This window comes from Rousettus aegyptiacus, unplaced genomic scaffold, assembly GCF_014176215.1.
Source record: "Rousettus aegyptiacus isolate mRouAeg1 unplaced genomic scaffold, mRouAeg1.p scaffold_m13_p_8, whole genome shotgun sequence".
Classification (NCBI taxonomy): Eukaryota; Metazoa; Chordata; class Mammalia; order Chiroptera; family Pteropodidae; genus Rousettus; species Rousettus aegyptiacus.
The window spans coordinates 47,994,558-48,008,449 of NW_023416311.1; the positions used below are offsets into that span (position 1 = coordinate 47,994,558).

The 13,892-nt window shown below is 30.3% G+C and overlaps 1 pseudogene; it reads right to left on the bottom strand.

The window, feature by feature from the left end:
• Positions 1-8,695: 8,695 nt before the first annotated feature.
• On the bottom strand, positions 8,696-13,660 carry LOC118606899 (annotated as a pseudogene).
• Between the last annotated feature and the right edge of the window lie 232 nt (positions 13,661-13,892).

Consider the following 13,892-nt stretch of genomic DNA (forward strand, 5'->3'; position numbering starts at 1 on the left):
ATAGTGGATAGGTGCTAGCCAAAAATATAAATTTAGAAATCACCAGAGAATAAAAGATATTTAATGTCTTACAACTGATGACATAACTAAAGTAGAAAAACAAATACTCTTAAAGACTGAATTTTGGAGCTCTTCAATATTGATAATTCTAGTTAGAAATGACCACCATTAGAGACTAAGAAAGAATATTAATAAATCAAGAGAAGAATCAGAAATATATAATAAAACTAACATAAGCAATTTATATTTTAAATAACATAAAGTGCTTATCTTAGATATTATTCTTCAATTTCAATAATATTGAAACTTCAATTGAGTTTAAAATATTCCAGTGGGAAGTTTTCTATGAATATTTAAGTGTTTATTAGATAGCTTGACTCTAAATTTCTCCTCTATACACTGAAGTTCTAAATGATTCATGGCGAATATCCATAAACCAAAATACTATATGTGTGTGTAGGAGCTTCTCAATATAATATGGAGTATTACAATTGTATTCTGCAAAAATTGTCCAATAATTAATAAACTACATTGACTCTAGACTTCTATTGTTTTGTTGATAATAGCAGTAAGCCCTAGAAGTACTATTTGTGTACTGTCATTTCATAGGAGCAATGATCCCTCTAAAATTGTTAGCTAAAACCATCTTATTTTGATCTATAAATTTGTTACTCTTGAACTTAGAATTTAAATTTGTTGAATTGGAGCTATCTCCTTTCATTGGAATACTTAACTATTTTAGCTAGCTTTTATATACTTTTAATGCTTTACCACAGTTAATTTACGTGTCTATTTCATATTCAATTTTATTTATTTTTTTATATTTGTGGAATTCTGAAAGAATTCATTGATGTATAATTTATTAGCAGTCACTTGGAAGTTCCTGCTCTTAACAGATTCTAGGGAAGTTAATTACTACATTTGAAAAATTACTTTTGGTGTAGTTTCTGCATTAGAAAATATGCTTTACATTAAACATTCATCAAATATGCATAGTACCTTATTAAGACCATTATTTACTGAACAAATGTATGGAATTGACTTTGTTTGAGTGACACAATATTCACATTTTAAATGCATAACACTTAAGTCCATTGATACCACATTGCAGCAAACTGTTTCACTTTATAAAGTGGTTTTGTAAATGATTTTGCTGATTAGAATTTTAAAGATTTTTTAAAGAATATCGGAGGGAATTAGAATAACACAAGAAAAAGACTAATGACCTCATTAAAAACTGTTTTGTAGAAATCGCAGGCTCTAAAATGCACACTGTGGCAACAGTTTTTTGAGAATAGGCAATGAGCCCCAATTATTTTACCTCACCAGTAAATTCTGTCAGTGCATAATTTGTGAGGCACAACATTACCTGCTAATGACTCTATGATATAGTTCAGATAGATTTTTTACAAGGGGAATCAATAACTTAGAAAGCATTCAGGTTTTACTTCTACTATTAATATGATTGAGGAAGAAAAACATGTATAATTTTCTTAAACCTCTGTCTTATTGGAATAATGACTTTTTTAATTAAACAAATAGTGATTTCTAGCCTAAAGAATAATTTGTTAAAAACAAAGTCCCAAAATGGAGTCACTTATGCTAAGCCCTATGTCACCAAACTGATACTTAATTACAGTTTCACTCTCTCCCAGATGTAGAATCTTAAACTAGTCAGTCAGGAATCACCTGGTCAGCACTGGAGAGATAGATAATATGCCTTATAGACCTTTGCTATTCCCTAAAGAAGAGTGAATTTGCCATAACCAATCCACTTGCTTCTAGTATAACTTCTTTGTTCTCGTTTCCTTGGGCCATATACAGTAGTTCATTTTATATAGCTTTGTGGAGATTCTTTCTTTTTGCTAAATAAGATGCTGCCCAATTCAAGAATCATAAATAAATCAATAATATCGTTAAAATGTACTCGGTTGAATTTTGTCTTCTCTCAGTGATTTTATTGTGATGGTCATATGCATTTTTGACTTATTTGTAATAATTACGGAAGTGTTTTTAGATATATTGCTAAAAAAGTAACATTTCCAATGAGCAAACCATGGCAAAAATAGCTTTCATTTTGAGTAGATATATTATAGTTGCATAGTACAATTTTAGATAAATTTTTCCTCCTGAATACACAGCTCTGCATAATATGGTACTGTAAAGGATTAGTCTGTGGTCTTGAGGAAGGAATCTCCCTTGCCTGAGTGATGATAGAATATCTTAGGTTTCCTCAGGCTCACTTGCTTCCAGACAGAGCTTTGACTTAAGATTCTCAGGAGAAATTTCAGATGGAGTCAGGGAGAGGAAGTGAAAATCCAGTGGTGTAAATTATGGTTTATCTTTGCATTTGAATTTATTGCCTCTTGCTGGTTTAAATTATAACTTTACTACCAGTTACATGCAGATTTGAAGGCTGTGTATGTGATAAGTATGTACATAAGTCTTTAAGTACTTTTAACTGATGCCGACTTAACTCAAAATGTATTTTCTGTCTTTTTAAAATATCTCATCTGTATTTTTGCCAACATATTCAGCAGAAGAAGCATTTTGTATAGACTAGCCATTTTTTCTTTATAGACTTAATTGAAATTCAAAGATACCAAGGTAAAATATTATCTTAACCATAAGTATTAAAAGTCTTTTCACTCCTTCACTCTCAAAATTCCATTCTTAAGTTTATGCTTTCTTAATTTGGTTCCCTTTAAATCATTCACTGAAGCAGATTGATAACTTCATAATGTATTATTAGCCTTAATGGGATATTTTCTGGGCATCTAAAGGAAAATGATACTTTCCTTGATTTTATTTATATAATTTATTTTATTCATTCGGTAATTTATTTATTTCGTAATCGTTTATTTGAAATAAAAATATGAAAGCATTAGAGAATAATGCCTCACTGAATAAAAAATATGGACTAAAAGTTAAGAGTTTTAATAGAGAGCTAGGAGAACTTTTATTCCTGTCTTCTGGCCGCAAGGGCAGAAAGGTCTCAGATGTGTCTAACTCTTTCAATGGATAAATCAACCCCAATTTTAAAAAGGATTTTTTTAACCTTAAAAGGTCTATTTCTATGCCACAATAAATGGTTTGGGGATTATCTAACACTTTGGATTATCTGCACCATTAGTGAGGATAATAAAGAGCTGACTGCATTTTGCATTGAAATAGCACGGTCTATTACACTCATGAATAGTCTGAGAATAAAGCTTTGGAAAGTCTTTCTTGCTGAATTTATGCACAACAGTTTAATTGACTGAAGCATGGTTGATGGGGTTTTTGGATTGTTTAAAATTGATGGTATATCCATCACTTATTCAATAATTAGTTTCAAAATTATCAAAATTGATTATAGTGAATAATTATATAGATATGGTCTCAAGAAGCTTTTAATTTATAATCTTTAAAACAGTGTAGTATTATTTCACTAATATCTTGAGTTTCTCTGTTTTAGTTTTCCCAACAAGTACTAGTTGTCATTTTTGTCCTGTTCTCCTTTTCAATAGCATCAAAAGGAATTGTCAAAATACTAATAATTTTAAGGAAATGTATTTCAAGTAATATAAAGAAAACCAATCTTAGTTACCAGAGTTTAAAACTCTGATAGATTGGCAGGAATTCATTTTCTCTAAAAGTATTCCAAGCATTTCTGCTTATGGAAATCATAAAACTTTAAATGAGTTTTTCCCCCCTAAACATTACCACATGTCTGAGACTTAAATATCCCTATCAAAGTTATGATAAAGATAAAATTCCTTTGTGTTCCTCTGCAAAGCTATTTTTGTTATTTTTCCATGGTCCACGAATCATAGTGATGCTGGAGAAAATGGCATTCTTCACTCACTAAATCAGGCATGAATTTGTAATGGTATTTCATGCAGAATGTCTGGCATAGATCATATTATTCTTTCTAATTTTAAAGTTTTTAAAAATAACTGTACAGTTTCTTATTTCTTTTAAAGTACTAAGAAATCTTGTACTAAGAAATCTTGTACTAAGATTTCTTGAACTAAGAAATCTTGTACTAAGAAATCTTGAATGATAATAATAAGTACATCATTTATCTCACAATAATATTTAATTAGTGATTTTGGTGCTTATTTTCAGCATGTATTCATTTACATAGGAAATAATAAAAACAAAATTTTGATACTGATTCCATTAAAGAAATTTATATAAATGGCTTTAGGTAAATGTTCCTATAGCAAAGCGTATTCATTCATTCATTCTTGTGTGTGTGTGTGTGTGTGTGTGTGTGTGTGTGTGTGTGTGTTCTCCACAATATTGGCAAGCTCTGTTCTAATTGGTAGGGGTACTTTTTTTAGAGAAAGCAAAAATAATTTCTCTTCTCCCAGAACTTATATTCTAGTGGAGTAGAAAAACATCAAACATTATACTACTGTGCTTCTGACTTTAACGAAATACCAAAATTTAGTGTGGAGATATTGCTTCCTGACTGGCTGCCAGATCATACAACCTAGAAGAGTGGGAGGAGTTAATCAGAAATGAACGTTATTCAATGAAAATTGGAGATGGTAAAATGGTAGGCAGATATTTCTCTCTCACTTTTCCTTTCTATGTACTATTTATAAAGGCAGCAAAATTATCTTTAAATCGAGGCTGAAAAAAATTTAAGATGAACAAAAACTGAGGGAATTTACTATCAATGAACACTGACTAAGGAAATTTACAGTGTATGAACAAATGAAAAAAAATTGCACACATAAAAATTAATTTTAAATTTAAAAAGATTTTTATTATAAACAACCTCACACATATTCTAAAATAAAAAATATAAACTCTCATATATTATTCAGTTTCAGCAAGTAGGAAAGCATGGCCAATCCTGTTTGATCTATTATCTCACTCAATAGAAATCCTCTATTAGATTAATTTGAATTTTAGCATCTATGCCATTTAATCCAAAACACATTTTATAATATAATTATTATATTTTACAATATAAGAATTCTTTAAAATAAGCTTTATAATATCTAAATATAGAATAATAATTTTCAGTAAATACTACATGTCCAACTTTCCCTGATTGTTATACTTTATAGCAGTTTATTTGCTTGAATAAAGATTCAAAGATTTATGCATTGCAACTGATTGATATATGTATTATACTTTTAAATTATAACTTTAAACTATAGGTTCTCTGTGTGTGTTACTATTTACTTATTGAATAAATGGAATCATATGTTTCATGAAATTTCTGAGAGCTAAGTTTGCTAGTTACACCTTTATGCTGCTATTTAACACATCTAATAGGTTTCTCTGTCTTGTGCAGTTTTTGTACACTGGTAGATAGACTTCAAGACTGATGATCTGACAAGTTCAGTTTAAAGTCCTGTTGTGATATTTGCAAACACCGAACTTTATTGTTTAAATTCATTTTCAAACTAGAGGTTGCAAAATTATGATATTCTAATTCTACAATTTATTTTTCTTATATACAAAATTACTTCATAAAAAAATTATTTAGTGCCACCAATTATTTGGTTACTCTGAGGTGTTCTTTTTATAGAAAAGGCAAAAAAAAAATTATCAGTTTACAAAATAATTAGACATTTAATATCCTCCTATGGTGACATTTTTTCTTTTAGCATCATTATAAACACATACACTAACACACATTTGATGTTTTTAAATTCATTTATATTATTATAAATTGATCTTTGCTCAAAGAGAAGGGCAGCCTCACTTTGGTTCCTGAGTCCTTCCGATAGAATTTAGTACTCACTAAGTGTTTCCTTGCTTTCTAGTATGACAAAAGAGTTCAGTATTATCTTTTACCTTGTCTTTACCCAATCTGAAATTGGATTTTTTATGAATCTTTTGTTCAATGTAAGTATTAATTTATTTTACATTTATTAATATAAAAAGATATGTATTAAAATTTTAAATAATCATTTTAAGAAAAACTAGAATGTATGACTTGCAAACTAGTAGAACATTATGAAATAAAAATATCATCAGTCAACTCAAAATACAGTAGGAATAAAAAATAAAAATGGAAAAACTGAAACAAATGAAGAAATGAAATAAGGTCTAAGCATCAAATTTAAATTTGTAATGACAAGCACCTTAAATAAAATAAAATATTGGGTTAAAGAATAAATATTTTAAGACTGGATTTTTAAAATCAAGTTTTTTTTATTTGTTAGAGGTACACCTAAAATTCAAGAACACTAAAACTTTGGTATTAAACAAATAGAAAAAGATAATTGGGTAATACTAGGAAAATTAAAGCTATTTGTATATATTACTATTTGTGACAAATAGATATTAAAGCAAAAATGCTTTTCTAGAGGTAAAGATAGTCAAAATATAAACACTTAAATTTAAAAAGAAAACATAGAATTCTTAATTTTAGAGATACTCAATAACAGAGCATCAAAATGCAGAAATAAAAAATTAGAGATATATAATAAATATTCAATAAGTCATAATTATAGTAGAAGGTTTTTACTTACTCTCTTAATAGAAGAAACATTAAGAAAAAACATTACTGAGGCAAGAGAAGATGAATTTATTAACATACAGACCACTGTGCTCATACGGAGAGAATACTTTCATTTTTCCGGTATTAACCCTTTAATATGTTTTATACAAACATACAAAATTACTAAATCTGAATTATTTTACATCAACCAAACTTTTAACAAAGAGACAATTTGATTCTTCCACAAAATCAACTAGAGAATATAAACTTATTTGTATGAGATTAGTATAGCTTTGAAATCAAATAAAATCCAGAAATTTATATTTCAAGACATCTAGAATGACATAACTAGTTATTAAGTCTTGAGGGTAGGCAATGGGTATATCAAGGCATCTTTTGTCAATTTCTCTTTCCTCTTCTAAATAAGTCAGCCATAGGTAGCATACACTCTGCTCCTTTTTTTTCATATATTTATAAGGGCAAACTCTACTCCTGAAGATTTGGGGGATATATTACAACAGTGTTATAAAGCAGGGGTTCCCAGTTCCAGGCTGAGAACTGGATCTGGTCTGTGGCCTGTTAGGAACTGGGCCGCACAGCAAGAGGTAAGTGGCAGGCAAGCAAGTGATGCTTCCTTCATCTGTATCTGCAGCAGGTACCCAGCCCTAGCATCATCATTGCCTTAGCTCCACCTCAGATCATTAGACATTAGATTTTCACAGGAGCACCAGTCCCTTGTGCCAAAACTTTGGGAACTGCTGTTATAAAGGATACCTGTTTGAAGATTCAAAATATAAAGACTCTCTAGGAGTGGTTAATGTAGGCTTTTGGCAATATTTTTTGTCATAAGGCTGACTTGTACAATTGTGCTCTTCATTTTTCCTTGTTAGAATTTAGAATGCAGCGTTAGGCATTAAATAAATATTTACATGCTTTCAGGAGCTCTGGGTAGACAAAGATTTAAAAGAGCAAAATTTCCAAGAATAAAAAAATTAATTAGAGTACATTAAGGAATGTAACAATAAAAAAAAATCTAATTAAAAATGGGCAGAGAACCTGAACAGACACTTCTCCCAAGAAGACATGCAAATGGTCAACAGACATATGAAAAGATGCTCAACTTTACTAGATATTAGAAAAATTCAAATCAAAACCACAATGAAATACCACCTGATACTCATTAGAATGGCTATCATCAACAGGACAAGAAATAAGTGTTAGAAAGAATGTGAAGAAAAAGGAACCCTCAAACACTGCTGGTGGGAAGGTAAATTGGTACAGCCTCTATAAAAAACAGTGTGGGGTTCCTCAAAAACTTAGAATAGAACTACCGTACAACTCAGCAATCCCTCTTCTGGGTATTTACCCCCAAAATTTGAAAATATTTATCTGTAAAAATATATGCACCCCAATGTTCATAACAGCATTATTCACGGTAGCCAAGACAAGAAAACAACTGAAGTGTCCTTTGATAGAAGATAAGATAAAGAACATGTGGTGCAAATATACAAAGAAATATTACTCAGCTTTAAGATGAAATACTGCCATTTGTGACAACATGCATGGATCTTAAGAATATCATGCTAAGCAAAATAAATCAGAAAAAAATGAGAACCATATGATTTCACTTATATGTGGGATATAAAACTGAAAGTAACAAATGAACAAGACAGAGACTCATGGATGTGAACAACAGTTTATTGCTTACTGGAGGGAAAGGGATTGGGGAGACTTAGATAAGGGTAAAGGGAGTCAAGTATACGGTGATGGAAAGAAATTTAACATTGGGTGGTAAACACAATGCAATATGCATATGATATATTATAGAATTATATACTCACAACCTATATAATTTCACTAATGACGTCACCCCAGTAAATTTAATTTTAAGAAATTATATATATATGCACATATATACATATATATTTTTTAATTAAGAGAATGAGAAGGCAACCCAAAATTTCAGAAAACATAATTTCAATGCACCAGTATATATAAAGAACTCCTATATATAAATAACAAAATGTTAGGCAACTCATGGAAAAGGAGACAGAAGTCTTTGACATCAGTCAGATGGTTTCCAAAGACTACTTACATATAAAAAGATGCTCAACTTCTCTATTCACCAAATTAATAAATTATAGCCATAATATACTACCACCACACATCAATAAAGAATGACTAAAATTAAAAAAAAGTAATAAAGGTAATTTTAAGTTTGGGCAAGAATAAAACAATTGACATTCAATCACTGCTTATGAGGTGAAATTTGGTATGGCACTCGGGAAAACTCTGGCAGTATCTACTACAGCCGAACACACCCTGTGATCAGGAAATTATAATTTTACATGTATGCTAAACAAATGTGAATATATGACCACTAAAAGACATATATAAGTATATTTATTTTCTTATTAAAAATAGCTTCAACTAAAGGAAAAATGTCTACCAACTGTAGAATGGATAAATTCTAGTATGTTCACATAACGAAATTCTCTAAGACCATGAAAATCAATGAGCTATTGCTCTATGTTTTAATACAGATAAAAGACAATGAAGCCAAATGCAAAAGAATATGCACTGTAATGATTACATTTATATGAATTTCAAAAATAGGCAAATCAAAATATAATGTTAAATATCAGAGTAGTAGTTATTGGAGAAAGAGAGAAAGAGGTAAAGACCAGCGGAGACATGAGGGTTTCTCGGGGCCAATTATGTCCCATTTTTTAATCTGGGTGGGTACTGATTACATGGAATGTTAATGTCATACAAACTTATTAAGCTGTATATGTATGTCTTTTTCTCTATGCCTGTTAAGCTTGAATAAATTTTTTACCCAAAAATGTAAGGACTATAAGAGCAATGGGAATAAAATAATCCACATTATAAAGTCTTGAAATAATTATGTTCTATCTCACAAAGACAGATAAGGCCTGTAGCAACAAAAGGAATCACAGCCCTGTTTAAAATTTAGTACTACTATGGCTAAGGCAAGAAGCATAAGATTTGGGTGTGAATTTATTCTTAACTTTTAACTTAAAAGAGAGATTTTTATTTCAAAATGTAATGTCTTTGGTTTCGTGCGTGTATGTGTGTGTATTGTAGCTTGCATTGGGAATTAATTATTGAACTCTTAGCTTAACTCAACCTTTTGATAATATTTCTATATCGAAATTGTATTATTTGTATTATTGACACATACATTGTACATACATTGTAAATGCAGCATCAAGACAATATGGCTGGACATATTTGCAAAAGATAATTATATAGGAAGTTAATAGTCTTGGATACAGAGGGGCTTTGAAATTAATTTAATTAACATACTATTTATATTAATTTTAGAGCTCCTAGATGCCCACTGGTAATTTTCCAACATTGCTTCTACAAATTCCAAAGAAATGTTGGTTGATAATGAAAGTGTGATCTTATGAGGGTGGGAACATGTATCTTTAGAGATTGTTGATCTCATTTCACAAATGAAATGACCATAGCCCTGTTGGCTGTATGATGAATGAAATGGTTAAGGACATAGTAATAAAATACAATGCTAAGACTAGTATAGGAGCACACTTCTTTCCTGATCTTCATTTAAAATTTTAAATGGAAGGTGCTTAACTTCAATAAAGCTCTCAATCATGCCAAGTATAAAAGGAATAATTTTGTCAAGTTTTTTTTTTTTTTTTTTTTTTTTTTTTGCTTTATGTGAATGAATATGTCTTTGACTTCAGAATATGGGTAGATTTCTGAAAACATAAAAAATAGAAACCATATAATAAAATATTATAAATTACCTCATATTAAAATTAAGAAGTTATATCCATAAAAATGGATTATATAAAAGTGAAAAGACAAAAATATGAGAAAATTGTTTGTAATATATGTAACTAAGGATTAGTATCTTGATTGTATGAAGAATTCTCAAAATTCTGTAAAACAGTCAAGCATCCTAATAATGAATGAAATGGACAAAGAAAATTGATAGTCATTCCAAAGAATAGAAAACATGCATGGATGGCTAATGAAACATTAAAAGGTGTCTAAAATCATTTTAGTAATATCTAACTACAAATTGAAACAGTATAATATCATTTCATCAAAATATTAACACCTAAAAGTCAAACATCAGTTTAGCCAACTTCAGCAATAAGGAGCAATGAGAATCCGTAAATGCTACTGTGGTGAGTTGTTCATTGATGCAACCATTTGGGAAAACATGTGAAATTATATCATACATTTGAAAATGTGCATTCCACCAAATCTACCAAATTCACTCCTAGGTATAGACTATACACAAACTTTTGTGTATGTACGATATAAGATATATAAAAGAATTTTCATATCAATATTGGTAGTAATTACAGAACTCTGGACACAATCCAAATGCCAATGAAGATGATGCTGGATAAATATAGTCTGCCAATTCAAAGGAATATTATACTGCACTAAGAATGCATACACTATCACTTACTGCAAAACTTGAAATAATCTTATAAATATAATTTTGATAGCATCAAGAAAAGAAAATGGTTAGAAATAAATTTGATATGTCCAGAAAAATAAAACATTAAAAAAACTTTTAGTCAAAAATGGACTTCTACAAATGAAAATATAAACCATCATCTTGGATAAGAAGACATAGCATAACTAAGATGTTAATTTTACCTATATTCATATTGTTATTGTTTATAAATTAATAACACATAACAACTAAATTTATATACTCTTTTAATGTTTTAAGCATACTTCTAAGATCATAACACATATTAATATGTGTAATCCTCTAAATAATTTCAAGACATAGATAGTATTATGTCTATCACTATAGATATGAAACTGAGCCAGAAGATTTTAAATAACTTGCTGGATATATAAATTCTGGATTGAAATAGAATTTAACCTATAATCTGTGCTCTTAATTGCAACAATAAACTAAGTCTGTGACTAAAAAAGAAATAAACACCATGGTTTTTTTTTCCTTTAAGTAGACAGCTCTTAAATATATATTGTAATAAAGAATCAAGAATATTCAGAAAAGCTTTGAAAAATAAAGGAAAAAGGGTGGAATAACCTTCCATAAAAATATTATAAATCTCCAATAATTGAAATTTGAATTTAGTACATACACAAATTTTTAAAAAAGAACAGACTAGAAAATCCAGACACAGACACAATGATTTACTGTGTTTTCGTATGCAGTAAAAGACTGTCTCAAATCTACAGGGTAAAATTAGACTTTTCGAATATAGGCATACCTTGGAGATATTGCCGGTTCAGTTCCAGACCAATATAATAAAGCAAATATTGCAATAAAGTGATATTGCAATAAATTTGTTGCTTTCTCTGTGCAAATAAAAGTTATGTTCACACTATACAATAGTACATTAAGTGTGCAATAGTAATACATTTTAAAAAACATTGAACATAGTTTTAAAAATACATCTAAATGCTTAACATCATCTGAGCCTTCAGCAAGTAGTAATCTTTTCAGTGTTGGAGGGTCTTGCCTCATGTTTATGGCTCCTGAGAGATCAGAGTTGTTGTTGCTTAAGGTTGGGGTGGCTATAGCAATTCCTTAAAATCAGAAAATAAGTTCTTTGCATCAATTGACTTTCACAAAAGATTTCTCTGTAGCATGCAATTCTTTCTGATAGCATTTTACCCACAGTAGAACTTATTTCAAAATTGAAGTCTGGCAGCTCAAATCCTGTCGCTGCTTTATCAATTAACCTTATGTAATATTCTAAACCACGTGTTGTTATTTAAACAATCTTCACAGCATCTTGACAAGAAGATTTCACCTCAAGAAACCACTTTTTTTGATCATCTATAAGAAGCAATTCCTCATTTGTTAAAGTTTGATCAAGATATTGCAGCAATTCAGTCACATCTTCAGGCTCTACTTCTAATTCTACTTCTCTTGCTATTTCCACAACATCTACAGTTATTTCCTCCACTGAGATTTTAAACCCCTCAAAATCATCCATGAGGATTGAAGTCAATGTCTTCCAAACTCCTGTTAATGTTGATATTTTGACCTCTTCCCACGAATCAGAGATGTTCTCAATGACATCTAGAATGGTGAATCCTTTCCAGAAGGCTTTCAATTTGTTTTGTCAGATCCATCAGAGAAACCACTATCTATGGAACTATACCCGTATGAAATGTATTTCTTAAATAATAAGACTTGAGTGTCAAAATTACTCCTTGATCCATGGCTGCAGAATGGATATTGTGTTAGTAGCCATAAAAACAACATTAATCTGGTTATATTTCTCTACCAGAGCTCTTAGGTGACCAGGTACATTGTCAATGAGCGGTAATAAAAAGAGAGCAATCTTTTTTTTCTGAGCAGTTAGGTCTCAACAGTGGGCTTAAAATATTCAGTAAACCATGTTGTAAACAGATGTGCTATCATTTAGGTTTTGTTCTTCCCCTCATAGAGCACAGGTAAAGTAGATTTAACATAACGCTTCATAGTGCTAGGATTTTCAGAATGGTAAATGAGCATTGGCTCTAACTTAAAGTCACCAGCTGTGTTATCCTCTAACAGGAGTCAGACTGTCCTTTGAAGTTTGAAGCCAAGCAGTGACTTCTCTCAAGCTATGAAAGTCCTATATGGCATCTTCTTCTAATCTAAGGCTGTTTAGTCTACATCAAATATCTGTTGTATACTGTAGCCATCTTCAGTAATTATCTTAGCTAGATCCAGATAGCTTGCTGCAGCTTCTTCTCCATCAGCATTTGCTGCTTCATCTTGCACTTTGAAGCTATGGAGATGGCTTCCTTCATTAAACCTCATGGCCAAAACTTTCTAACTTCAAACTTTTCTTCAGCAGCTTCTTCACCTCTCTCAGCCTTCATAGAATTAAAGACAGGGCCTTGGTATCAATTAGGCTTTGGTTTAAGGGAATGTTGTGGCTCATTCGATCTCTCTAAAACACTCAAACTTCCACCATATAGGCAATAAGTCTGTTTTATTTCTTATCATTTGTGTGTTCACTGGCATAGTACTTACAATTTTCTTCAATAACTTTTTTTTTTTTTATCATTCACAACTTGGCTTACTTTTTCATGTAAAAGGCCTAGCTTTTGCCCTATTTCGGCTTTCAATATGCTTTTCTTACTAAGCTTAATCATTTTTAGCTTTTGATTTAAAGTGAGAGATGTGCAACTTGGCATTTCATTTGAACACTTAGAAGCCATTGTAGGGATATTAATTGGCTTAATTTCAATATCATTGTATCTCAGGTAATAGGGAGGTCCTAAAAGGATAGGGAAATGGATGGTCAATGGAGCAGTCAGAACACAATATACTGACTTTAAGTTTGCTGTCATGTACAAGTGTGGTTCATGGCTTTCCAAGACAATTGCAATACTAATATCAAAGATCACTGTTCACACATGATCATAATAAATATAATAATAATGAAAGGTT